Source organism: Petaurus breviceps, unplaced genomic scaffold, assembly GCF_028583685.1.
Source record: "Petaurus breviceps papuanus isolate PSGF00001 unplaced genomic scaffold, PetGlider_PUasm1.0 184, whole genome shotgun sequence".
In the NCBI taxonomy this organism is placed as follows: Eukaryota; Metazoa; Chordata; class Mammalia; order Diprotodontia; family Petauridae; genus Petaurus; species Petaurus breviceps.
In genome coordinates this window covers 15,857,201-15,885,107 of record NW_027185793.1, presented here as the reverse complement: position 1 = coordinate 15,885,107, position 27,907 = coordinate 15,857,201, and the positions used below count along the sequence as shown (strand labels likewise).

General features: G+C 38.0%; 2 protein-coding genes across 3 annotated transcripts in view; both read right to left on the bottom strand.

Moving 5' to 3' along the window:
- Window positions 1–27,907, bottom strand: part of PHAX (phosphorylated adaptor for RNA export) — a 502,400-nt gene that overhangs the window by 167,884 nt on the left and 306,609 nt on the right. The gene's annotated exons all lie outside the window — the stretch shown is intronic.
- The window catches only part of GRAMD2B (GRAM domain containing 2B), a 98,643-nt gene that overhangs the window by 66,296 nt on the left and 4,440 nt on the right, over window positions 1–27,907 (bottom strand). The window lies entirely within an intron of this gene.

The following is a 27,907-nucleotide window of genomic DNA, read 5'->3' as shown; positions in this document are numbered from 1 at the left end:
GAGGTGGGTATTTGAATGAGATTTAGAAGGGAAAATGAATGAATCTACCTTCTCCTTACTTTTTTCTAGAAACATTCAATGTTTCCATTTCAGGTAAAAAGCGTTTTGAGTTGTATTCAGTAATAACTAAATGGATTTGGAAGCATATCCATTTGTTATTATATCAAATAAAACATTTATTGGAGAGTGTATTCTAATTTTCTATGAGCTGATAAGTGAGAATTTGTAATTAGCAGTGACTTGCTTTAAAAACTTTCATAATGTAGGGAATAACAGATATGGGAATTTTTTTTTTCACAAATAGTTAAATTGGAGCTGTAAACACTTAACACATTTCTAGTTTAGATTTTAAGTTTATATCCACCTCCCATGCTGTACTCTACAAGAGGGGCAGGGAAGAGGTAAAGAGTGATTATATTAGTTATTATATTAATTATATTATATTAGTTGAGACTATCCCTCAAATCTCCTCTTAATTGCCAAGGCTCCTTTCTATCTTTTTTTGCTTTTTGGAGGGCAATTGGGGTTGTGACTTGCTCAAGGTCACATGGCTAGTTTTTGTGTGAAGTGTCTGAGGCCGGATTTGAACTCAGATCCTCCTGACTCCAGGGCCGGTGCTCTATTCACTGCCACCTAGCCACTCCTGCCAAGGTTCCTTTCTTAATTTATTCCAGAACTGACTAGCTTGTTTAAAGATCTTTTTTCTTAAGGGCTAAGGCTTATCCTCTTGGCCAGTCATGAGATACGTTCTATGTGTTTCCAGTTGCCTTCATCCAATGGCCAGGACCCCACTTAGAACCTTCTCAAGGAACACACTCTAGAATCTAATAGGTCACAGGGTGGTCATTCAGAGAATGAAAAGGACAATGTCTGAATTGTCTGCCTGCATGAATGAACGAATTAAAAAAATATTAAGGTCCTTTGAGGCACTATGCACTATAACACTCATAGGGCAGCTATATTTTGGACTGGAGATTTCCAGGGATGTTGAAAAGAGTGATATGATGGTAGAAGTCAAGGGGTCAATTGTTACTTCTGTCCCCTGATCTTTCTGGACTTCAGTTCCTTATCTCCTTGAGAGGGTTGGACTAGATTGTTTTTAAAGTGCTTTCCAACTCTAAGTATATGATCCTATGATTATAGTCCAGAACTGGATAAGGTGAAGGTAGGAAGGGAAGTAGATATCCACAGGGGATCATGGAACCTGGAGAAAAGATAACTGAAGAGGAAAGTGTGGCTTGAGCCAAGGTTAGATGCAGTGAGCAGCTGAGGGGACAAACAGTCCTTACAATAGAATAGTCCCAGGAGAAGATTTAGGAAATGGCAGCAAGAACAGTTGGAATGAGTGGAGCAAATTATAATTCATAAGATCTTAGATGTGAGAGCTGGAAGAAACCTTAGAAGTAGTCTAATCTAACTTCCTCATTTTTATAGATGCAGAGGACTGGAACATAGGGTAGTCAAATGACTTGTGCAAGGTCACACAGGTAATAAGCAACAATGGAGGAATGTGAATCCAAATTCTTTCACTAAGAAGTACGTTGACAGGAGAGGAACTTGAGAGACTGAAGCTAAAATGAAAAAAAAAAAACCAAACTTTTACCTGTGTTTGAGACAAGACTTTGTTCTAATGTGATTGATTTATTAGAGAACATTTTTATTTATTAGGGAACATTTTATTTATTGTATTATTAATGTATTTCTTAACCATTTAATATGTATAAAACTATGCTATTAACTTTTTTCTTAAGTTGCTATCTTTTTTTCTGTGTGTTACTAGTGAGGTTTTGGAGCATTGCGCCTCTAACTCCATTTTCCCCACAAGTTTTATGGTTTTTATTTCGTGACTTTTTGGTGCTTTTTGTGAACACATATATTGTGGCATAACAGAACTGGCTGTATCTTTTGCTTTCACATAACCTAATTTTCCCTCTGGTAGGATCAAATGGGTTTCTTTTTCTCCCTCAGTTCACCACTGATGTTGCTAAAAATTATTTTTTGTATCATTGTAGATCCTTTGATCCTTATATTACATATCTTAGGAAATTAACACCATTAATAGAAAAGGTGACTAAATATTGATCTAGGACAGTACATGGGTTCTAGTTTCCATGTGTGAGTCGTCATCCCTTCAGTTGGGGTAGGAGAGGGTTTCCTGGGCAGGTCAATGGGGAAGAGAGTTGCAGTTAACAATGCTAAGAGCAAGAGCTGAAGCTGTCTGCTTTTAAATCGACACAGCCTCTTCCCACATCCTCTGCAAACCAATATGGTGCATTTGGCACATTGTCCATATTCCTAATTTTGGGAAGTTTTCTGGAATTGTGGGAAGGTGTGAGAAATGTTTTATTTTTCTTTTTGGAGGGGGAAGGCAGGGCAACTGAGGTTAAGTGACTTGCCCAAGGTCACACAGCTAGTAAGTGTTAAATGTCTGAGGTCGGATTTGAACTCAAGTCCTCCTGACTCCAAGGCTGGTGCTCTATTCACTGTGCCACCTAGCCACCCCAAGAAATGTTTTTTAAGTGCCCTCCTCAGTGCCTTGTACTAAAGAGTCTCAACAAAGTTCAAATAGTATAGTTCTTAAGCACCTTTTGAGTGCCATATAAAATGTCCCAAATGATCTATTCAGCATAATATTTAGGAAATCTCCAAATTAACAGGCTATAAAAAGGGCCTAGAACTAAATAATCTCCAAATTGGTCTAAAAATCAAAATTACCCCCAAAACAAAGTTGTGCAACTTCAAAGAGTGACATTTTACAACATTTGTAATCTTCTAGGCATAGTTCTTAGAAACCTAGAGCATATTCAGATCTGTCTTTCGTTGCTAAATGTTCATGGGCAATTTGTTTCTTAAATCTGTTAAGACAGTCCTCACCCACTCTCCTTGTCCTGTTGACAGAATTTGGGGTATTTGTTCAGAAGAGTGCCTCCAGAAGCACTATGGACACATCATGTAAAATTCCTACGTCAGGGCATACAAAACCTCCTTGGTCAACTCTTCCTCCTTATTGTCTTTCTCCTCCTTCAAACATGATGCTAGCTATGAGGTCATTTTATTCCAGGCCTTTTGATTAACACCAAACATTCTAGGCCAGGTCTGCCTCAGACTAGCTCAAGAGTTCAGGTTTAGGAATGGAATAAAATAGAATAAAAAAAAAAAAAACCCAAAACAATTAGTAGTTAGCAAAAAGTTTCCTTAACTGTGTGATGGAAAGGATAGTTAGCAAGAATATAGCATTGTTTTAGTTGGATGCACCTTCCCTGACTAAACATTTGCCATGGCAGTGTGCCTTTCAAAAATGTGTATCAAGTATTAGGAACACCTACTATCTCTTAGTTAACTTTTGTACTTAAAGGGACCAGGAGTCAACAGTAATGACTTCAGCCTTAGTTGCTCCATCAGTTAAGTCTTAAGATAGTTTAATTACTTTTTAAGAAAAAAAAACTATCTGAATCTGAGGTAGATATTTCTCCTATGAAAACTTTGTATCATACTTGTGTGTATGTATATATATATGTGTGTGTGTGTATACATATATAATATATATGTATATGTATAGTGTGTGTATACATATATAATATATATGTATATGTATAGTGTGTGTGCATGTGTGCCTTGGAAACTGATCTTCAAATATTTTATAGGTATTTGAATTAGGATATCCCTTTCTATTATTGTCTCTTGGATTTTGTAATTATATAGAAATGTTATTGTTTTTTGAGAGTTTATTTTGTAGCCTGTGATTTTGCTGAAGCTAATATTTGTATCAATTAATATCTTTACTGATTTGCTAGGGTTTTATAAGTAAACCATCATGTCATAAGCAAATAGGGATCTGATTATCAATATCTATCTACTTATCTTTGCTGATCTTTACATTTTAAATTTCTTTCTCTTATGTTACTGCTTTTGCTAGCATTTCTAAAACTGTAACAAATAATAGAGGAGAGAGTAGGCATCCTTACTTGCTTTACTCCCATGTTTATTAGAAAAGCTTCTAGTGTATGACTATGGAATATAGTACTTACTTTTGGTTTTAGATAGATACTTTTATTGATATTTAAAAGTTCAGCCATGCCTGTATTAGGAAGGTTTATTTTTTCCTAAATGAGTGCTGTATTTTGTTGAAGACTCTTTTCTGTATCAATTGAGTTAATCATGTGGTTTGGATGTTTTACTTTTTAACATGATTTATTATGTTGATTGTTTTCTTTTCATGATGTTGAACCATCCTTGCATTCCTGTTGTAAATCCAACATGGTCACAATGAATGATTCATATAATTCATTGTAGTCCATTTTTTAAAAAGCAATTGGGGTTAAGTAACTTGCTCAAGGTTACACGGCCAGTTATTTCTGGGTGTGGTGCTGAGTATCTGAGCCCGGATTTGATCCCAGTCATCCCGACACTGGAGCCGGTGCTCTTACTTGCTGTGCTACCTGGCCGTCCCTACTATAGTCCATTTGACAGGATTAAAAAAATGTTGAATTGATTTTCATCACTGATATTAGTCCATAATTCTCCTACATTTTATTCTTCCATGGTTTTTGTATTTTGGATTATATTTATCTCATAAAAAGATCCAGGCAAAGTGGCTTTTTTTTTTTCAGTTTTTGAGAATATGGTGAGTAGCATGGGTACCAATTATTTTTAAAGATTTGATAGAATCCTCATGTGTTTCCATAAGGAGTAAGAATTTTTCCCTTTGGCAGTTCTACTAACTGGAGTTCTATTTCCTTTTTTGTAATTAGATTGCTTAATTTTTCTACTTAGTCTTCTGTTTGGGTATTTTGTATTTTTTGAATATATTCCTTTATTTCTTTTGTGTTCTCAATTTTCTTAGCATATAAGTATTTTTAGTAATTTTTAATAGTTATTTTTTTTTCTTCCAGATTTGTTGTAATTTCACCCTGTCCCTTTGCTATTTTGCTGGTTCAGTTTTCTTTCTTCCTTTTAATTGGGTTGACTAAGAATTGATCAATTTTATTAATCTTCTCAAAGAACCAGCTTTTAGTTTTATATATAATGTTAATTTTTTCACAGTTTATTTCTTTAATTTTAATATATCTTCTGCTTATTTCAATATTATTTATTTTACTTTCTAATTTTTAAAAAGGCATATTCAGTTCATTAATTCTCTTCTTTATTATTTTGTTAATGTATGTTTGTAAGAATATGATTGTCAGGGTGGCCAGGTAGCACAGCGAGTAAGAGCACTGGCTCCAGTGTTGAGAAGACCTGGTTCAAATCCGGGCTCAGATACTCAGCACCACACCCAGAAATAATTGGCCCTGTAACCTTAAGCAAGTTACTTAAACCTGATTGCTTTAAAAAAAAAAGAATATGATTGCCCCCCCCCCCCCCATCATGACTACTTTAACTGCAGCTCAAAAAAAAATCTGTTTTTTTGTTTCCTCATTATCATTTTCTTTCATAGAAAGAAATTTTCTTTTGTGATTTGGTTTTTGACCCACTCATTTTTTAGGATTTCATCATTAAATCTACTTTTGAGTCTGTGTGTTTTGTTTTAGGTTTCTGAACAGAAAAAGAAATTGTATTTTTATTGGATTATGGTCCATAAAGGATATGTTTTATTTTCTATGCCTTCTAAGATTTCTCCTGCCAGGGAAAGAGTTAGATAAGCCTAATAGATCCTGATAAGATTAGAATTATGGGTAAAGAGCAATATAAAACAGCCAGTCCAAAATACCTTCCAAACATTCAGGAGGATAGTCTTCTTGGAGATAGACTTGCTAATTGGGATAATTTACCAAAATACAAGAGAAAAGACCAAAGGAAGATGACAAAGTACTTTTGCCTCATTTGGGCCAGCATCCCACTTGGAGAAGGCTATCTTGGCCAAAATAGGGCTCCTCTGAAGACTGGGTGTGTCAAAGACTAAATTTGTGTGTGAATTTTAAGGAGCCTTTTAACCCAGAGGAAAGTGAATATGCAGCCCTCTGGCTACAGGCCTTAGAACAATTTGCTCTAAAATAGAAGAAGGGGGAGAAGCCCAAAGAGGGATCAGAAGGACAAGAACCAAGGCTATATCCAGGGGGGACCCCCTTATTTCTCTACCCCTGCCCTACATTCCTTCACCACAGGAATGGGGGACAGGGACAGGGATTTCCTGGCCCAGCCTCAACTCCAGGCCCTCCAAAAGGGAATCTTAAAGGGGTGAGGACTTAATTGTCAGGCACACCCATACACACCCCTCTCCAGAGGAAATTGAAACAGTTATTAAAAGATCAAGAAAGTTTTCCTCTTCAGGGGACTACAGAAGGTGCTAAAACTTTCCCTCCTGAGGAAGTCCCTCTGGCTCTGGGGATAGGTTATATGAATGCCCCCTTAAGCAGCACTAAAATTAGAACTTTTAAGAAATGAAGCAGGTAGTGGAGTCAAGATGGCAGAGTAGAAGAAGCAGGACCTCCCCTCTGTTCCTGCTTCCACCTTCCCCAATCCATGTAAAAAGGGGACTCTAAACAAACTTTGGAGCTGCAGAACCCACAAAACGACACAGAGAAGCTAACCTCCCGCTGAGAACAGCCCAGCAGGCTGGCAGGAATCAGCTAGCACAGGGCTCTGGGAGCCAAGCCCAGCCTCACGGTGAGGCTTTAGCCCCAGGGTGGGCCTGACCATCCACCCTACCAGAGGGACTCCAGATCAGTAGCAGCTGTGGCCCTTTCCAGATTTATCAACACATAGATTTGAAGGACAAAGTGAGAGATCAGTGCATGCAGAGTGTAGGGGGACCAAGCACCAGTCTGAGGGGTAATGGCTCTTGCTTTAACCTTTTTGGATCTGGATTGCAGTCTAGGGTAGAGGTCCTGGGGTGTGTGTCCAGCTTGCCAGAGCATGTGGAGACCTCAGAGAGGGCACCCATCGGATACCTCTGGCAGCTGAGAAAACCCCAGCATTTGGGACAAAAGCTCCCCTGTCTGGTGGCAGAGTCCTACTGTGGCAAAAAGCCCAGGGGTCAAGTGACTGAGGGGCGACATGACCAGGCAAAGGAAACAAAGCAGACAGAACATTCCAACCTTAGACTCCAATTTTGGGGACAAAAAGGAGCAAAGCATGGAACAGGAGGAAGAGAGTGAAGTCAGAACTCCTGCACCAAAAGTTTCAAAGGAAAATACAAGCTGGTTATAAGCCATAGAGGACCTTAAGAAGCAGATAAGAGAAGTGGAGGAAAAATTGGGAAGAGAAATGAGAAGGATGCAAGAAAATTATGAAATGAGAGTCAACAGCCTGACTGAGGAAAATCATACCTTAAAAAACAGACTAACTCAAATGGCAAAAGAGGCTCAAAAAGGCAATGAAGAGAAGAATGCCTTAAAAAGCCAAATTTGCCAGATGGAAAAAGAATCTTAAAAGCTCCACAAGGAGAATCATTGCTTCAGAATTAGATTGGAGCAAATGGAAGCTAATGACTTTATGAGAAATCAAGATGCTGTTAAACAGATCCAAACAAATGAAAGAATAGAAGGCAATGTGAAATATCTCATGGGAAAAACCACTGACCTGGAAAATAGATCCAGGAGTGATAATTTAAAAATTATTGGACTACCTGAAAGCCATGATCAAAGTAAGAACCTAGAAATCATTCTCCAGGAAGTTCTCAAAGAAAACTGCCCTGAAGTTTTAGTACCAGAGAGCAAAATAGAGGTTGAAAGAATCCACCGATCATTTCTTGAAAAAAGATGCCAAAAAGAAAACTCCTAGGAATATTATAGCCAGGTTCCAGAATTCACAGATTAAGGAGAGAATATTACAAGCAGCCAGGAAGAAACAATTTTAATATTGTGAATACACAATCAGGATAACCCAGGATCTGGCAACTTCTACACTGAGGGATCGAAGGGCTTGGAATATGATATTCTGGAGATCAAAGGAGCTGGGATTAAAACCAAGAATCACCTACCCAGCAAAACTGAGTATCATGTTTCAGGGGAAAATGTGGTCATTCAATGGAATAGAGGACTTTCAAGCATTCTTGATGAAAAAACCAGAGTTGAATAGAAAATTTGACATTCAGATGCAAGAAGCAAGAGAAGCATGAGAAGGTAAACAGGGAAAAGAAATCATAAGGAACTTATCAAAGTTGAACTATTAACATTCCTACATGGAAAAATAATAATTGTAACTGATGAAACTTTTTTCAGTAGTTGAAGGGAATAGAAATACATATATGTCTATAGATGAGGTTATATGGGCATATGAATTCATATGTGATTGTGTGTATATATGTTTACAGGTATACATAAATAGAGGGCACAGAACCAATATAACAGGAAGGGATGATACTTAAAAGGTGAAATTAAGAGGTGAGAGAGGAATATAATGAGAGGAGATGGGGAGAGACATAATGGGGTAAACTATCTCATATAGAAGAGGCAAGGGAAAATGATTACAATGGAGGGGAAGAATAGGAAGGCAAAAGGGAATGTGTCAACCTTATTCCCATTGAATTTGGCTTGAGGAGGGAATGAAATACACACTAAATAGGGTATCTCACCCTCCAGGAGAGTGGGGGGAAGGTGATGAGAGGGGGGATGATGGAAGGGAGGGCAAGCTGGGGGGGAGGGAAGTTGGAAGCACCCACTTTTGAAAAGGGATGAGATCAAAGTAGAAAATAGAACAAGTGGGAGGTGGGATAGGAGGGAGGGAAATATAGTCAGTCTTTTACAATGTATCTACTATGTTATTGTTTTGCATTAGCCACACATGTGCAACCTATACTGAACTGCTTATCTTCCCAGTAAGGGTGGGAGACAAGGGAGGAAGGGAATGAATCTGGAATTCAAAGTTTTAAAATCAAATACTCAAATATATATATATGTATGTGTATATATATATATATACACTATTATTAATACTATTTTACATGTAATTGGGAAATAAGATATACAGGCACTGGGGCATAGAGATCCACTGGAAAAGTTGAAAGTCATATGGGAGAGAGCAAATTGGAGGAGGGGATATCCTGTGGGACTGCTATTTTAGGGCGGTGGGTAGGGGAAAAATGTGGAGAAAATTCATAACTCAAAATCTGGCGGAAATGAATGATGTAAATCAGAAGTTAATAAAGCATTTGAAAAAAAAAAGAGATACAAAAAAATAAAAAGAAATGGAGTTAATTGAAGATACCTCGGGGGTTGCTGATCAGGTTAATCAGTTTTTAGGACCCAATTTGCATACTTTTGGGGAATTATTATCAATCTTGGATATATTATTTACTGGGGAAGAGAGGGGAGAAATTAGGTGGGCTGCTATGCAGGCTTGGGATGAATCCCAGCCTATGGCTCAAAGGGCACTGAGAGGGGAGAAAAAAATTTCTCTCTGAGATCCCAATTGGGATCACAATAACCCCATACATAGAGGGCACCTATAAGATCTTAGAAACATGGTGATCCAGGGAATACATAAAGTAGTGCCTAAGAACCAGAATTTAAACAAAGTACAGAAAATATAGCAGAAGAAAGATGAGGCCCCATACTCCTTTCTTGATAGATTGAAAGAAAATATCAGAAAATTCTCTGATCTAAATTTAGATGATTTTATGGCCCAAGTGTGGTTAAAGCTATTTTTCATTACTAATGCTTGGCCAGAAATTAATAAAAAGTTACAGAAAATTGAAGAATGGCAGGAATCTTCCAGACTCCATTCCCCAAAACAAAAAGGGAGCTTTGGAAATTCTTGGCCTACTGTAAGAACTAGATTGATTGACTCCTATCCTGTCCTGACCAAACTTCTGTATCAACACCTATTGGATGAGAAACCTCATCATATAGTGTGGAATGAGATCAGTAGACAGCGCTTTGCTCAGTTAAAAGAGGCCCTTGACTTCCCCTCCAGTACTGGCTCTCCCTTCCCTAGAGAAGCCCCTCCATCTTTTTGTAAATGTAGAAACCTTGGGGTTCTGGCACAAATAAGAGGAGGACGGAGAAGACAAGTAGCCTTCCTCTGCAAGATTCTGGACCGTGTTGCCTGAGGATGGCCCACTTGTATCAGGCTGTGGCTGCCATGGCCACCCTAGCTGAGAAGAGTCAGAAGTTGACCTTTGGGGGGAGCCTTATAGTGAGTGTTCCACACCAGTTGAGGGTGATTCTCAATCAGAAATCAGGAAGGTTGCTCACTGACTCCCAGATCTTGAAATTTGAGGCTATTTCACTGGAAAAGGATGATTTGGTATTAGCCCATAATAACCTGAACCCTGCCTCTTTCTTCACTGCTAGCATGGAATCGAGTTCAGGGTCTGAACATTACTGCCTAGACATAATTGATCTCCAAACTAAGGTATGGGAAGATCCCCAAGAATCTCCTGTCCCAGGAGGGGTAAATCTGTTCATAGATGGTTCCTCTAGAGTGGTTGAAGGGAAATGGAAAATGGGTATACTATAATAGATGGAGGTAGAGAATCTCTGATTGAGACAGGGGGACTACCCAAACCCTGGTCTGCCCAGATGTGTGAACTTCACACACTAGATTAGTCCCTAAAGTTACTCGAACAAAGGGAAGGGAACATTTCTACAGATTCAAAATATGCTTGGGGAGTGGCACATGTATTTGGGAAGATATGGGAAGAACGGGGAATGATCAATAGCAGAAGAAAGGAACTGACCCATACTACCTTAATAAGTAAAGTTTTGGAAAACCTGTTATTGCCCGAAGCTTTTGCTATTATACATGTTGATGGCCATCAGCAGGGTCAATCCTTTGAGACCAGAGAAAACCACCTTGCAGATGAAGAAACTAAGATGGGGGAAGAGGAAGGATCAGGGCAGGAAGATCCTATGTTGGTCTTGATCCCTTCATTTCCTCCCACTCCCCTCCCCCTCCTTTTCTCAGGAAGAGAAACAGAAGGCCCAAATTCTTGGGGCACAAGAGGATAAATGCAGACACTGGTTCCTCCCTGATGGTTGAGCGGTCTTGATCAATGCAAGTATGAGGCAGGTATTGCAACAATTACACCAGGGTAGTCACTGGGATGTCCAGAATATGTGTGATGCAGTTTTGACCTGATTCATGTCTCCAGGCCTATATACCTTAGCACAGAAATTGGTGGATTGCTACCTTGTTTGTCGAAGGACAAATAAGTCTACCCAGCGCCAGACTCTGACTGGGGGAAGGCCCCCCGGAATTAGGCCATTCCAGAGTATACAGGCAGATTTTACAGAACTGCCACCAGTAGGCTGCCTAAAATACTTGCCGGTCATAGTAGATCACCTAACCTCTTGGGTGGAGGCATTTCCCATGCCGTGGGCAACTGTGTAGGCAGTTAGCTGAATCCTGCTTGAGCAAATCATTCCTAGATAGGGGATGGTGGAGAGGATAGACTTGGACCAGGGGGCACATTTCACTGCCAGGGTCCTTAAATCTCTGTCCCAGACCTTAGAAATTACCTAGGAGCTAGCTACACATTCCTTGGCAACCTTCCTCTTCTGGCAAGGTGGAATGGATGAATCAGAAAATGAACACACAGCTCACTAAACTGGCAACTGAAACCCAACTACCATGGACTAAGTGCCTCCTTCTAGTCCTTGTCAGGATTAGAACTAAGCCTAGGAGAGACATTAGACATCTCCTTATGAGCTTCTTCTGTATGAACATCCATATCCTGGGGGGGGGGGATGGAAAAAAACTGAGATCCTATATTGGAATGCAAAGACAAATTTCTTAGAAATTATGTACATGCTTTGGCAAAACATCTCCATGCTTTACAGAACAAAGGCTTGATTGCTCAAACTCTGCCACTGGGGTTCCTGGTGCATCAATACCAGCCTGGAGATTGGGTATTGATGCAGGTGTGGAAAGAGGAAAAGCTTACCCCATCTTGGGAAGGGCATTTCCAGATCATGTTGACTTCAGATATGGCATTTTGGACTAAAGAAAGTGGGTGGACACCCCATACTAGGATAAAGGAACCCATGAATCATGCTGCTAAGTGGACTATTGATCCGGAAGATTTGGGGGACCTGAAGTTGAGTCTTCGGCAAACGCCACTGCCTATAGGCTGAGCTCATGAGCCCTGAACTCTTACCTATGGTAACTCCTTTTCTGCTTATAACTATACTAGATTTGGAATCCTTGTTTGTGTCTTTACCCCTTTTGCCCAATTCTTTTACTTATAACAAGAATGTAATACCATGGGATTTACCTTAACTCTGCTCCTAGTCAGTATACCCTTTATCCAGCAGCTAGCCCCATTCCCTGAGTCCTCAGGGAGAATACTGAAAGCAGTTTTTTTTTTTTTGCCTTTTGGAGGGCAATTGGGGTTAAGTAACTTGCTTAAGTTTACATGGCTAGTTTTTTTGTGTGGGTGTTAAGTGTCTGAGGCTGGAACTGAACTCAGGTCCTCCTGACTCCAGGGCTGGCGCTTTACTCACTGAACCACATAGCTGCCCCGTGAAAACAGTTTTGATTACTGGAATAGTCTGGGACACTTTGTCCAAAATGATAAGGCTAGAAGGGACAGCTAGAGGGGACTGCAGAATTGATGGTATTAAAAGGACAAGAGTGGACCCCAATTGACCAAGAGGACAGGCCTAGCCCAGAGGATCTAGAAACTGAGGAAGATGAGATTGTAGAAGGGGCTCATCAGCAATGGTATGAGAAGTTTTCAGGGAGTGAAAATAAGAGGAGGGATTGAGTGAGAAAGGTGAAAACTTCTCAGACTGTACTCTAAAATCTAGTAAGGCTTTTCGTGGGAAGCAGGCCCAAGTTCGCCTTCACTGGAAATCACATGATTTACAAGGACTCAAAACTCAGAGCAGTAGGGAGTCACCTCTCTCCTCAGTGACACCTCAGCATAAGATAAGCCAAATAAGGACAGAAGTGTTTTCTCAAATGTACATTGGGTGGTCTGCTGTTTTCTTGTTCCTGTATTTGAGGTAGATTGTCATGCTTAGATTGTGCACCTGACTTCTAGCCAATGGAAGAAAAGGGTCAGGAGGGGGTGGGGGAGAATTCCACATTAGGGCTCTAAAACTTCGTCATTTCCTTTTGTAAATTGCTTCTCCTCCCTGACCATTTGTTAGGAGGGTGGCCCTTTCTCAAGATTGTAATAAATCATTCTTTTCTGTTTCCTACCTTGAGAAGCTTCTGAGTATTATTTGGGTAAGGACCTCTGTTGCACAGTTTGGGAGTGCACACACTTTCCTTTATATTTGAATGTTAGCAATCCTGATTGTTTTTGCTACTACCTAAAAGTGTTGATATAAATATTTTGGTTTCTATGGGTGGGTGGGGGGTGTTTCTCTTTGAAACTGAACTTCTTAGTAAATATGCCAAGCAGCAAAATCTCTGGGTCAAAGTTTATAGTCATTTCAAAGTCATTTTCTCAGCATAATTCCAATATCCTTTCTAGAATGGTTAGCTTAGTTCACAGCTTGACCTATGGTTTATTAGTGTGTATATTTTAAGCAACCTTTTCATCATTGACTATTCCCATTCTTTCTTATCATTGTTGATTTGTTAGGTATGAGGTGAAACAGAATTATTTTAAAAAATTTGGGGGGGGCTTTTTTTTTGGAGGGGGGAAGGCAGGGCAATTGGGGTTAAGTGACTTGCTCAGGGTCACATGGCTACTAATGTTAAGTGTCTGAGTTCTGATTTGAACTCAGGTCCTCCTGAGTCCAGTCCTCTATTCACTGTGCCACCTAGCTGCCACCTCAGAATTGTTTTGATGTACATTTTTGTCATACATTTTGTCAATGATTTGGAGCAATCTCAGAAAGATATTTCACAGCACTATTTTCATCTAAATTTTTGTAACAAGAAGAACTCATAAGCAAAAGAATTACATTATGTGTGGTGATCAGCACCCATGTGATATTGACTGAAACATTTTTCAACTTCTTCAACTATAAAATGGGGAGGGAGGAATTAATCTATGTTTCCTTCCAACATCAAAATCTATATGCATTTTTTCAATCACCATGCATCAACTTGTTTTTGAATCTCCTGATTATTAAAATTTGTCATAAAAAAGTACAATCAGCAACACTGCTAAGAGGAGGTGAAATTCTACTGACATCTTTCATTACTCATCAATGTCAGATATATGAATATGACTTTTGGGGATGTGGCTCATTCCCAAATTCCACTGAATATATATCCTAGCTTTTTAGGATACTGAAGTTAACAGACCTCAGTGGAAAACTAAAAACCAAAACTACCTTATTTTAAATAAAAATATTTCAAAATCGCTGGACAGTTATGTCACATTAAAAGAGTACTTTGGACTTGTGGCTATAGGAGAGCAAGTGACCTGGTCACAGATCCAGGGCCAACAGGAACACTTGTGTTTGTGGCTGTGAGGGAGCAGGGACTCTTCCTGGGTAAAGACCAGAGCACAGACCAGGAGAATGGTGACCATACCCTGAATCACACTATCTTGGAAACACTAAAAACTTGTAGGTCTCCAGAACTAGTTCTGAAAACAGCAGGATACAAAAAGCTGAAGCATGATATGATGCTGTCTCAACACCCCCTCCCCCGTTAAGCAGAGCCCAACTTTGACATAAAAGGTCAAAGTCAAGAAATAGGCTGGGGAAATGAGCAAACAACAACAACAAAGTACTTAACCATTAAAAGCTACTATGGTGGCAGGGAAGACCAAGACATAAACTTAGAAGAAGACAACAATGTGAAAAGAACTACAACCAAAACATCAAAGAAAAATGCTCATTGGATTCAAGAGCAGTAAGAATTCCTAGGTGATTTAAAGAAAGAGATAAGAGTGGCAGAAGAAAAAAATGGGAAAAGAAATGAGAGTGAAGCAAAAAAAAAGTTGTGAAAAGAGAATGAACAGTTTTGTAAAAAAGGCACAAAAATATCAAAGAAAACATGTTAAAAAACAGAATTAGCCTAATTATAAAAGAAGCATGAAAAGATTACTGAAGAAAAGATCTTTAAAAGTAAAATAGGCCAAATAGAAAGAAAGAGAAAAAATTCACAGACAAAAAGACCTCCTTACAACACAGAATTAGTTAAATGGAAGAAGAGGTACAAAAGGTGACTGAAGAAAATAATTCCTTAAAAATTAGAATTGGGCATCAAGATCAACTTTACAGGCAGGGGTGGCTAGGTGGCACAGTGAATAGAGCACTAGCCTCGGACTCAGGAGGACCTGAGTTCAAATCCAGCCTCAGATGCTTGACACATTTACTAGCCATGTGACTTTGGGTAAGTCACTTAACCCCAATTGCCCTCCAAAAAGCAAAAAAAAAAAATTAGAATTGGGTAAGTGGGAGCTAATGAGTCCATAAAGACTTCAAGAAACAACAAAAGTCAAAAGAATGAAAAAAAAAATAGAACAGAATGTGAAATATTTCATTGGAAAAACAACTGATGTGGAAAATAAAGGAGAGATAATTTAAGAATTATTGGAATACCTGAAGGCCATGATCACAAAAAGAACCCAGACATCATCTTTTAAGAAATTATCAGGGAAAACTTCTCTGATATCTTAGATTCGGAGGCAAAATAGAAATCGAGAGAATCTACCAATCACCTCCTAAAAGAGATCCCCAAATCAAAACTTCCAGGAATGTTATCCAAATTCCAGAACTTTCAGGCCAAGGAGAAAATATTGCAAGCACCCGGAAAGAAATAATTCAAGAATCATAGAGCCTTAGTAAGGATTACACAAGATTAAGCAACTTCCATGTTAAAGGAATAGAAAGCTTGTAATATAATATGGTAGAGGGCAAAGGAACAAACCTACTTAACAAAGCTGAGTATAAACCTTTAGCAGAACAATGAATATTTAATGAAATAGAGGGCATCTAATCATTCTTGATGAAAAGACCAGAGTCAAATAGACAAATCTGATGATCAAAGACTCAAAAGAAGCATAAAAAGGCAAATATGAAAGAGTAATCATAAGGGACTCAATGGAGTTAAATTATTTACATTCCTATGTGGGAAGATGATACATGTAATTCCCAAGAGCTTTATCTTTATTGGGGTAGTTAGAAGACATCTCCTTAGACAGAGGGCAGAGGTGTAAGTTGATTATGTTGGGGTGATGTGATAAAAAGAACGTAGGGGTAAGTTTAATGGCAAGAAAAATAGAATTTTTTGCTGTTTTTCTGGATTGAGTCTTAGCTAATCAAGTGCCTTTGAGCCTTGCCTTTGACTGTATCAAGAGTTTTTGATTGGAAAAAGTATACATTTTATTACCCTTAATAGGCCTAAAGGAGTTTGAAGATCTTCCCTGTTCCTTAATAGGTTGAATGTAATCACATGGGAGAGCCCATGGTAGGAAGAGCTTGCAAAAAGGGTGGAACAGGAAGGAACAGGTAAGAGTTTGAGTAGAACTGGGAGCAGGCAGAACTGAGAGAGAGAATGTTTGTGATGTTGGTGCTCTGTCTATTAATCTGTGTTACTTTCTCAGACAGAAATCCTGTCTGTTGTTCTGTATTGATTTCTCAGACAGAAGTCTTGTCTGTTGTTCTGTGTTGATTTCTCAGACAGAAGTCCTGTCTGTTGTTTTGTGTTGATTTCTCAGTCAGAAAGTGAATTGAGATGATAGTGCTGGTAAATATTGTTGTAGCCCTGTTAAGCTTAGTTTTCCCAGAAACAGAAACTGTGAAGAGCTTGAAGTGGAGTAGCCCCTGTAAGTTTAGATATAGAACAAGAGCAGAGAGCTGCCTACATGTGAATACAGGCAAGAGTTGGGAGTGATCAGTGGAGAAGGAGCTGTGGGGTTTGGAGGCCAGCCTCAAGTTGAGATGAAAGAGGTCTTTACTTTGGATACTCTGTATTGACTGATGAGATTTGTAATCTATTGTGACATAGGGGTGGATAGTGTTTGTACTTTCTGCTACCTCTTAAGGATAATTGGAAGCCAGCCTCTACTCAAGAAGAAAGAGGACTTTACTTGGATATTATGTATTGACTGAGGAGATTGTAGCTTACTGTGACCTAGGGGTGGATGGTTTTTGTATTTTCTGCTACTCTTAAACATGTCTATAACATATACTGAATGATATGTTTTGTTTAAGATTATGTGGGCACCTCAGTAATAAATTGTTATGTTATGTTGTTGTGAATGTTATGCTTTAATTTCTTGAATATTATACTTTTGTTTATTGTTGAATAAATAGAGAGTTCATTATACTATGCAATTAGACCTTTAAAATTATTCAGAGGAGCAGTCCTCAGGAGAGCTGATTGACTTTACAGTAAGAAAAAGGGATGCATTGGGAGAAGATGTAGCTAGAATGGTGCAAATGTTCTCACATAAAGAAGGTACACAAGGAAGAGCTTTTATAGTGGAGGTGAAAGTGTGGTTGGTGGGTAATGCTTGCACCTTACTCTCATTGAAATTGGTTCAAAGAGGGAAGAAAAAATATATACATATATGTATGTATATACACACACATGCACACACACACTTAGTTGGGTATAGAAATCTATCTTATCCAAATTGGGAGATAGGAGGGAAAGGGGATAAGAAATATGATATAAGATATATGATATATGATAAAGAAGCAGTAATAAGGGGAAGAGTGGAATGGGGGAGGCAGTGGTCAGGAGCAAGACAGATGTTTGAGGAGGGACAGGATAAAAAGAGAGAGAGAGAGAAGGATAAACAAGAAAAATTGGATGGAAAGAAATGCAGGTAGTGATCATAACTTTGAATGTGAATGGGATGAACTAACCCATAGGACAGAAGTGAATGTGTTGGAAACCAGAAATCAACAATATGTTGTGTGCAAGAGACACATTTGGGAGAGAAAGACATGCACAGAACTGAAATGAATGGCTAGAGCAGAGTCTATTTTGCTTTTGATGAAGTAGAAAAGTCAGTAGAAAAAACTTGAACTCAGACAAAGAGAAAGGAAAAATAGATTTAATTCTAAGAGATAATGAAGGAAAATACATTTTGCTAAAAGGCATCATAGATAATGAAATAATATCATAAAAATTTACAGCAAATTTCTCTCATAGAGGCCTCATTTATCAATTATGTAGGAAATGGAGTCAAATTTATTAAACTAGGAACCATTATCCAACTGATAAATGGTTAAAGGACAGGAAATTTTCAGAAGAAGAAATCAAAAATCTCTCTAATCAATCTAATGAAAATTCCTCTAAATCATTATTGATTAGAGAAATTTAATGAAAGTAATTGAAAGAACTCTGAGTTGCCACTTTACATCTATCAGAAACTACAAATGTTGGAGGAGATGAGGGAAAACAGGTATATTACTGAAATGTTGGTGGAGTAATGAACTAGTCCAACCATTCCGGAGAACAATCCAGAACTAAGCCCAATGCATGTCCTTTGGACCAGCAATATCACTACTGAATCTTTACCCCAATGAGATCAAAGAAAAAGGAAAAGGTCCTATATGTACAAACATTTACAGCAGTTTTCTTTGGGTGGGAAAGAATCGGAAATTTGAGAGGATAATAACTGAACAAGTTGTGGCATATGATTGTGATAGAGGGGGTGGTTTCAGAAAAAAAAATGCAAGATCTGTATGAACTGACACATACTGAAGTGAGAAGAACCAGGAAATCATTGTGCATAGTTGTCGATTGTGAAAAACTTGACTACTCTGATCAAAACTGTGAACCAAGACAATTCCAAAGGACTCATGATGAAAAAAATCTATCCACTTCCAGAAAGAGAACTAATAAACTGAGTGCAAATTGAAGTGTAATTTTCTTTATTTTTTTTTTTTGCTTTCTTTGAGACATAGATAATATGGAGATATGTTTTGCATGGTTTCACATATATACTTGATATCATATTGTTTGCCTTCTTAGTGGGTGGGTAAAGTTCTGGGAAGGAAGGAGAGAAAGTGTAAGAAGAAAGGAATGTTAAAAATAAATAAATATTTTAAAAAGTGAATAAAAAGAGAATACTTTGAATTTTTGAGTAAAATTAGCCTTTGATTAATGTTGTTACTTGAGAGCAATAGAAAACATCAAGGATATGATTATAAAATTCTCCTTGTTGTTGTATCAAGTAAATATGTGAATATAGCTGGAAATACTGTGTTGTGAATAAAATAATGATGTTAAAGATAATTTTTGGTGATATTAGTATAAGTAACTTTGACAGTTTATTCTTGTGGAATTCTGCTTCAGTGTTCTGAGTAAGCAGTTAACGAATTATGTCTGCCTCAGGATACTGAGATAGCCAATGCTCATTTGCACGTGACAGGCAAACTTGAGACCTTTTTTTGGGGGGAAATAATTCATCCCTATCCATATTATATTAAATTAAAAAAGGAACATGTCTTATAGGAACCTTACTGATCACACAACAACTACAAGATTGATGTCAGATATTTTGTTAAACACGAACATCTTATGCAACCTAACAAGATAGGCTGATTAAAAATTTACAATGCAGTAAAAACACACTCATGAAAATTTAGTGCTATGGACAGATACAGGCAGAAGATGAACACAGACAAATTGTATACATTTATTAACTTAAAGTTCCAAGGTGCAGCAATATTACTTTTCTCCATTATAGTAAATAACTTTCATTAACAGTTGTAGATATTTCACATACAACTAAATATACAAGGGTAATTTTAGCTGATCTGCTACATGCACTTCAGAAAAGGAGTGTACAGGTGTTCTGGGAAGACTAGTGCCGCTGTTGTTAGGACTGCTGAGCCTTTTTCCAGGCTACTTTCCACCTTTGGTATCTACCTGCCACCCAGCTCTCACCTGTGTCTCTGAGAAGCTGAAGCACATACAACAGCCACAGCCCAGTAAACCATTTCAGCTGAAGGGCTAAACCAGCTTGAGGGTAATCTTAGACCCATATGTGAGTTAGGGGAGAGTCTACCCCAAGCATGTGAAGACTTCCCCTGGTAGAATGAGAACAATTTGTTCCAGTGGCCATGAAGGTGGCTGAAGCTAGGCATTGTGGATTAGAGCTTGGTTAGACATCAAAGTGCCAAGGTCATCCACTGCATCCTGAGCCATAGTCAGTCATCTTAACTTTTGTCTTACTGGACTTTGAGGACTCTGGATGAGAGAATGAGGCTGACAACTTTTCACAGCTTTCTCTGCAAGACAAAATACATCACCCATACCATTCTACTATTTTTGCCTACCTTAGAGTCCTGTGGGAATGGGCAAGTGATGAAGTAGCAGGTGTAGTTACACTGGGAATTATAGTTACAATCTTGCACAGAGGTAGCCCAGACCATAAGGTCATTTTCTCACTGAACTGAAGTGGCATTGGGATTCAGCAGCCCCTTGGGTGTCTGGATAGGGTGTCTTAAGGACCACACTACTCACCTGCTGGAGTAAGGAAGGGGCTAGAAAAGGTGCCCTAGAAACTGTCTGCTTCACCTAACCTAATCCTGGCCTGCTTATTACAGCAGGTGGTTGAAATTCAAAAAACTGGTCAAAAACTTTTATGAAGATGATTCCATCCACCACTGGTATATGGAACATGCACACACATATGGACAAAAAGAGACCCAGTAGATCTGAAAGGTGAACAGCTCTTGTTGCAAGAGAACTCAGGAGGTACTGCATCCAAATAGAACCCCATAAGTGAAACAAGGCTGGCAAATGAAGGCCCACTTAAAGAAGCTGAAGCTGGATATACATTTTTTCTAGAGTGGCCAGAGTAATGGAGATTGCTGTGAAGATGGTACAGGTTTTACAATCAGAACTAATCTACTTTTTTTTTTTTTTGAGGTCTACTGGGGTTAAGTGACTTGACCAAAGTCACATGTCTAGTAAGCGAATCAAGTGTCTGATGCTGTATTTGAACTCAGGTCCTCCTGAATCCAGGGCTGATGCTCTATTCACTGTGCCACCTAGCTGCCCTGATCAGAACTAATCTAGTCAACAAGCTTGTATGATGCCCCAAAAGAGAGAACAACAGAATCATGACAATGTGATTGTCACTTGCAGGAAAGTACCACATCACCATCCTTAGTGCATATCTTTCCATTATGACAAACTTTGATGAAGTCAAAGAAAAGTTTATGAAGACCTGAAGACCCTCATCATCAATGTGCCAAATAAAGACAACCTTGTAATTCTGGGTGACCAGAGTGGGCACCAGACATGGCAGGAAGTCTTTAGGAGTAATGGAGTCAGAAACAGCAACAACAATAGTCACTCCTAAAGGATTTGTGTGTCTCATAACTAACACCGCCTTCCATCTACCTAAAGACAATGACACTTCATGGATACATCTTGCAGCAAACATTGGCATTTAATAGATATTGTCAGTGTAAAGAGAAGAGACAGACAGAATGTGAGAGTGATGAAGGTAACTGGTCATAGACTTATCCTCTTCAAACTAAACATTCACATTCAACAAAAGTGGTGACTTCAAGGCAAGACGACTATTGAAAGACTTAATTTCAGTAGATTAGAGTGCTTCTTCTTATGAAAACAGTTTGTGGCTGATTTGGAGAAAAAGCTGAGCCAACACTTAGTTGGCAATAGTGGAGCAGAAAAGGAGTAGATAGATTTCAGAGGTTTGGTGTACAGTACCACATTTACTCATTGAAATCAGAAAACTCATAAATATCAAAACTGGTTTGACAAACATAAAGGAGAAATTCAGAAGCTGCTAAATAACAAATAAGAGCTCCACAGGGTTTACCAGCAGGATAGTTCTTCAGTCTCTAATAAAAACGCAGCATTTAAATCCATCAAAAGTAAAGTACAAGGGAAGCTTAGTGAATGCGGGATTCTTGGCTCAGTAAGAAGTTAGATGAAATTCAGTTTTATGCTGACAATAACAATCCAAAGTGTTTTTATGATACCCTGAAGGCTATTTATGGGCCAAAGACCTATGGTACATCTCAACTACTCAGTGCTAATTGAATCACATTGATTAGTGTTAAGGACATGATCCTAGAGAGATGGGCTGCACACTTCCACAGTGTTCTCAATAGACCATTATCAGACAGTGCTACCATTTACTATGGAGCTCAGGTTGGAATCCATCACTCTAGCCAAATTTCCAACTGAAGAAGAGGTTTGAATTCCATTAGGCTCCTCTCATGTGGGAAGGTCCTGATGTTAATTTCATTTTAGCAGAGATTTACAAGGCAGGGAGTCCATTACTCATACAAAAGAGGACTGAAATCTTCTGGATTACATTGCAAGAGGAGGTTATCCCCCAGGAGTTCAAGGATGCCTCTATTGTCCATCTCTATATAAGAAAAGGAAATAGGTTGTCCTATGATAATTATGTGTGTGTGTGTGTGTGTATCATATATCATTGCTGACAAGACTCTTGCCAGAATTGTCCTTAATAGGCTGATCTTTCACCTGGGAGATCTATATCAGAGCCAGTGTGGCTTCATAAAGGGCCAAGGCATAATCAATATGGTGTTTGTTGCCTGACAGCTCTGATAGAAATGCCAGGAGCAGAACAGAGGACTTTACACAATATTCATTGATTTGACCAAAGCCTTTGATACTGTTAGTTATGGGAGCTTGTGGAAGATCATGGCAAAATTCAGTTGCTCACAGAGTAGTTCTTTGGAATTCTAGGTTAGTTTCATGATGGCATGTTTGCATGGATTCTGGATGTTCTTTCACTTTCCCATTCACCAATGGAGTAAAGCAGAGCCAAGTGCTTGCTCCCATGCTTTTTTAGCAGGGTGTTTTCAGTGATGTGGTCTAACACCTTCAACAAAGATGAAAATGCCATCAAGGTTAGCTATCACACTGATGATAAATTGTTTAACTTGAAAAGGCTACAAGCCAAGACTAAAGTGGAGGGAGAATTAGTACATGATTCTTTCATTTGTAGATGATTGTACACTCAATGCAGTGTCTGAGACTGAGATGCAACAGAGTATGGATTGATTCTCTACTGCTTGTGCTATTTTTAGCCTGACAATTAACACAAAAAGACAGAGGTTCTCCAACAGCCAGCAGTGCACCATCCATATGTGAAAACATCTGTCATACTAGCAAATGGAGAAATTTTGAATGCTGTGGATAAGTTCACTTATATTGGCAGTATACTTTCCAGGGATGTCTGCATAAATGATGAAGTTGATGCATGAATTGCCAGAGCTAGCTCAGTGTTCTGCTTACCAAACTGGAGTTCTACAGAGCCTTTGTGCTGACCTCATTGTATGCCTGTGAAACCTGGACAATATACCAGTGCCAAACTGAATTGCTTTCATTTGAATTGTTTCAGGGAGATTCTGAAGTTCACCCAGCAAGATAAGGTACTGGAGACTGTGGGCCTTTCTGAAGTTGAACTTCCGATAATTCAAACTTGAATGCAGAGAGTGTATGTCTGATGAGCTGGCCACATTATTTGAATGCCAAATGTAGATTTGCCTAAAAGACTATTTTACAGAGAGCTTACACAAAGCAAGAGCTCACATAGAGGCTACAAGAAGCAATAAGAGGACATTTTTACAGTCTCTCTGATGAACTTTGGAATCAATTGTGAGAAATGGGAAACATTGGCACAGCACTGCCCAGCATGGTGTTCCTGTATCAAAGAAAGTGCTAAGCTCTATGAGCAAAGCAGAATTGCAGTAACTCAAAATAAATTCAAGTTGCCTAAATTTAGAGACATCTCTACTTCCCCCAAATTACTTCACATTTACTTTTGTTATATTTTGTATATACTTATGGAAACATATTGATTTGATTGTAAATTTTATTATTTCTATTTCACAGATGGGTAAATAGCACTGAAAACAAATGATTTATTAATATTCACATAGGAAAGTACAGAATTCCAAGGTTCTATTATTTATCCAATCTGAAAATGATGTTTTGGAAATCTTTTGCAAACTAGCTTTCAGCTACTTTACATTTGGACAAAGTATGTAAACTGAGAATCTGGCAAAGTTTGTAGAGTGCCCAGGATGTCAGAAAATTCTTGAGTTCGTGTCCTGCATTTGATACATACTAGTTATGTAGAATGGGCATAGGATCTGGACCTGTAATTTCATTGGTAATGGGAGCTTCTGACTGGGGAAGTTCCTTCTGTCTATTCAGATAAACACCTTTCCTGAGATTTAGAGTTTAGAGAGTTGTCTAGAGCACTGAGGGTTAAGTGGCTTGCCCATTGTCGTGGAGCTAATAGATCAAAGCAAAACTTGAACTAGTATTTTCCTGGTTTCAAGACCAACTCTCTATATGCAATCTTGGTCAAGTTGTTTAATTTCTCAGTTCCCAAGCAACTCTCCAAGACCATAAATTGTGGTATGATTCATCACTACCCTGATCTAGGGAGTTTTCCTTCACCAAGTATGGAAATAAAACAGTCAACAAGCTTTTATTAAGTGATATATTACAGCGCAGCTAGATGGAGAAGTAGATAGAGACCTGAACCTGGAGTTGGGAAGATCTGAGTTTAAATCTGGTCTCAGATATTTACTAGCTCTGTAACCCTGGCCAAGTTACTTAACTTTTGGAGAAGGAAATGGCAAACCATTCCAGTATCTTTGCCAAGAAAATCCCATGGACAGTGCTATGGTCCATGTGATCATGAAGAGTCAGATACAACAACAAATGAACAACAACAAAAATATACTATGTGCCAGGTACTAGCCTACATGTTGGGGGTATAAATAATAAATGAAATTTTTACTGACATTAGATAGCTCATGTTCTAGAGGGAGAGACAATGTCCTATGGGGGAAATTAATAAGCTTGGACCATATAAATTAAGATGTCATGTTAAAATCTTTAAACTCTTTTAGGCTGGATCCTATCTGAATTTCAAAATGCTTTTGTTCAAAAGTAAATAAACCCATTTATCCAAGTTGACACCAAAACACCAGAGAAGTAGCAAGAAATAGCAAGTCCATAGCAAGAAATCAAAGAAAGTATACATATGAGAATATATACTCATATTGAAAGAACTCTCCTATTGCAGTGAGGTACCACAGCTCAATCAAAATAGAAACTCCCAGATGTCACTCAAGGGAAAATTCCACTTCCTTGGGACTTTATTTATTATAAATTATCATAGATTTGAAGGAACATCCATAATGGATCTGGTCACTATATAGTTAAATAAGGCTTGACTTTGGGTGTGGTTTTCCTTTCTTGGTTGTGAGCTTACAAAAAAAGAACACCCCAAAAATGATGACCCCAGAGGAATGTTTATGCTGTTTTATGAAGATACTGAAGAAGTAGAAAAAGTTGTTCTACAGCATTTTAAAACTTAGCAAAAATTTGTATATTATTCAATTTTTTTATAGTCCAATAGATGTCTGATCTTATTCATTGCTAGTTCAATGATTCATAAATTACTTACCAAAGATGGATAGACAAACTAAGTTAGCTATGTCTGAAACTAATTTTCAAGGTGAAATTTTGAACTTTTAAAATAAAAAGTTAACTCCCCACCCTTAAACACCTACAATTTGATTTTGTGAAAGACTTGTTTAGGGGAAATAAAATAAGGTGGGTCTTTTTTTTTGTTTAAAAATTTTCTTAAGCAGCACACAGATTTTTGTAATTGGTTTTAGAGTTTTAACATTATGTTTAACTATCATTTACTCTTCAACCTATTCCATAATGAATCCTTCCAAGTAACAAGGAAAATTGGTGAAGACAAATGACACAGATATTATTTCTGATAGCTTATATTGTAAAACCATACTCTCCTATCAATCGATAAACATTCATTAAATACCTACTATGTGCCAAGCAACATGCTAAGCACTCTATTGAGAGGAGGGAGATAACATCAGTTCTCCAAGACCACGAATGCTCATTATAACTTATCAAAACACAAAAATCAGCCAAATTTTTAGAGATTTATTATTAAAAAGGATTGGAGATATGTAAGAAGACAATTTTCCTAATGTGAACTCCTGCCTTAAATATTATATTATCCTAGAGGTGATGGGATCAAGGAGTGTCAGGATGTGAGGAAAGAGAAAGAGTTGGGGAATAGAAAAATAATTCCTTTTTCTTAAATCATTGATGAAAATTATAGGATGCATAAAATCATCAGTAGTAGTACTGATCAAGAAATGCAAATTAAAGCAATTCTGAGAATCTACTTTATATCCATCAGAAGCGTAAAGATGACAAAAAAGGAAAATGAAAAATTTTAGAAAGGCTATGGGAAAAGAGGCATATTGATGTAATGTTGATATACCTGTGAATGGTTACTACCATTCTGGAAAGCAATTTGGAATTATACACAAAACCTTACTAAAGAAGAAAAGATCTTATATGTACACAATATTAGTAGCAGAATTTTTTTGTGGTGACATAACTCCCAAAACTAAGGGATTGTCTATCAAGGAATAAATGAATAAATTGTGTTATATGAATGTGATGGAATACTATTGTGGTATAAGAAATAAGGAAATAGATGATTTCAAAAAGATAAGAAAAGACTTATATGAACTTATGTAAGATGAAGTAAGCAGAACTAGAAGAAAAGTTTATAAATATATTTTAAATAATATATCAATATTATGAAAATAAATAATTTTGAAAACTTTTATAAACTAAGAAAGAAATGAACAGAATCAGAACCATCTATATAACATTTTAAAAACTGACAAGTTAGAAAGCAATAAGAATGATGATCAATACGATATAATTTATGATTATAGAGGTCCAATGACAAAATATAGTCTTCATGATAGAGAGTTGATGGCTTCAGAGTGCAAAAAAAAAGTATACACACACACACAATGTGGGGGAGGATTCTGGAAAGATGGTGGAGAGATTATAAAATTCTAAACTCTCTAAATTTTCCCCACTAAAAAGTCAGATCATTGCCTCAAAGTGAATGTAGAATGGCAGAAATAAATACAATTCAGGGTGAAACAGTTCAACAAAGACAACTTGAGAAAGCCTCAGGGAAGACCCTACTCCCAGGGATGGAAGTTCTGCACAAGTGAAGAGCAAATACCTCCAGGCAGACACTACTCAAACAAAAAACAACAAACCTTGGGGGCAGTTGGGTCAGACTTCAGAAACTTTCACCTCACAGACTGTGTGGGGGTTGGCATCTGAGCAGGGAAAGATTGAAGGACCTTTCATAGTTGTAGGAAACCAGCCTCAGTTGTGCTGACCAGACATGATCCTGTGCCATCAGTATGGGCAAAAAGAATGAGTACACACTTGGAAGTAGAAGGGCAGGAACTCTGCTGGTTGTGGACACTTGCAGGAGAGTGGAGTCCCTGGTTTCAGTTCCAGGACAGAGGGGAGAGCTGAAGTTTGTAGCTTCTGGAGGAACTACAGGGAGCAAGAGCATTTGTGGGATGGTGTGGCTGGGGTCTGTAGCCATTGCTTGGGGGTGGAGAGTAGTACCTGAGGTTGGACCCCTGAACAAAGTTCAGAAAATGACAGTAAGAAGAGCCTGAGGACTGGGCCACCATTCTCGACATCCAAGGTCTATGGTTGATTACAATAATAAGCTGCTAAAAATAAAATAAAATAAAATAAAATAAAATAAAAATGAGTAAGCAAAAGAGGAAGAATCTGACCATAGACTACTATGGGGATAGAGAAGATCTGGGAAGGTAGAAAAGTTAAAAAAGCCAATCCTAACTCAAAGAGAAATATCAAATGATCATAAGCCCTCAAAAAAGTTCTTGGAAGAACTTAAAAAGGACTTCAAAAATCAAATAAGAGACGTTAAGGAAAAATTAGGAAAAAACAAGAACAATCCAAGAAAATAAAAAAAATAGAAGAAAGTCAGTCAATTGGACAAAAAGGTCCAAAAACTCAAGGAAGAAAATAACTTCTTGAAAACTAGAATTGGGCAAAGGGAAGCTAATGACATTATAAGACACCAAGAAATAATAAAACAAAACCAAAAGAATGAAAAAATAGAAGAGAATGTGAAACATCCTATTAGAAAAACAACTGATTTGGAGAACAAATCAAGAAGAGATAATATAAGAATTGTTATATTACCTGAAAGTTATTATAAAAACAGTCT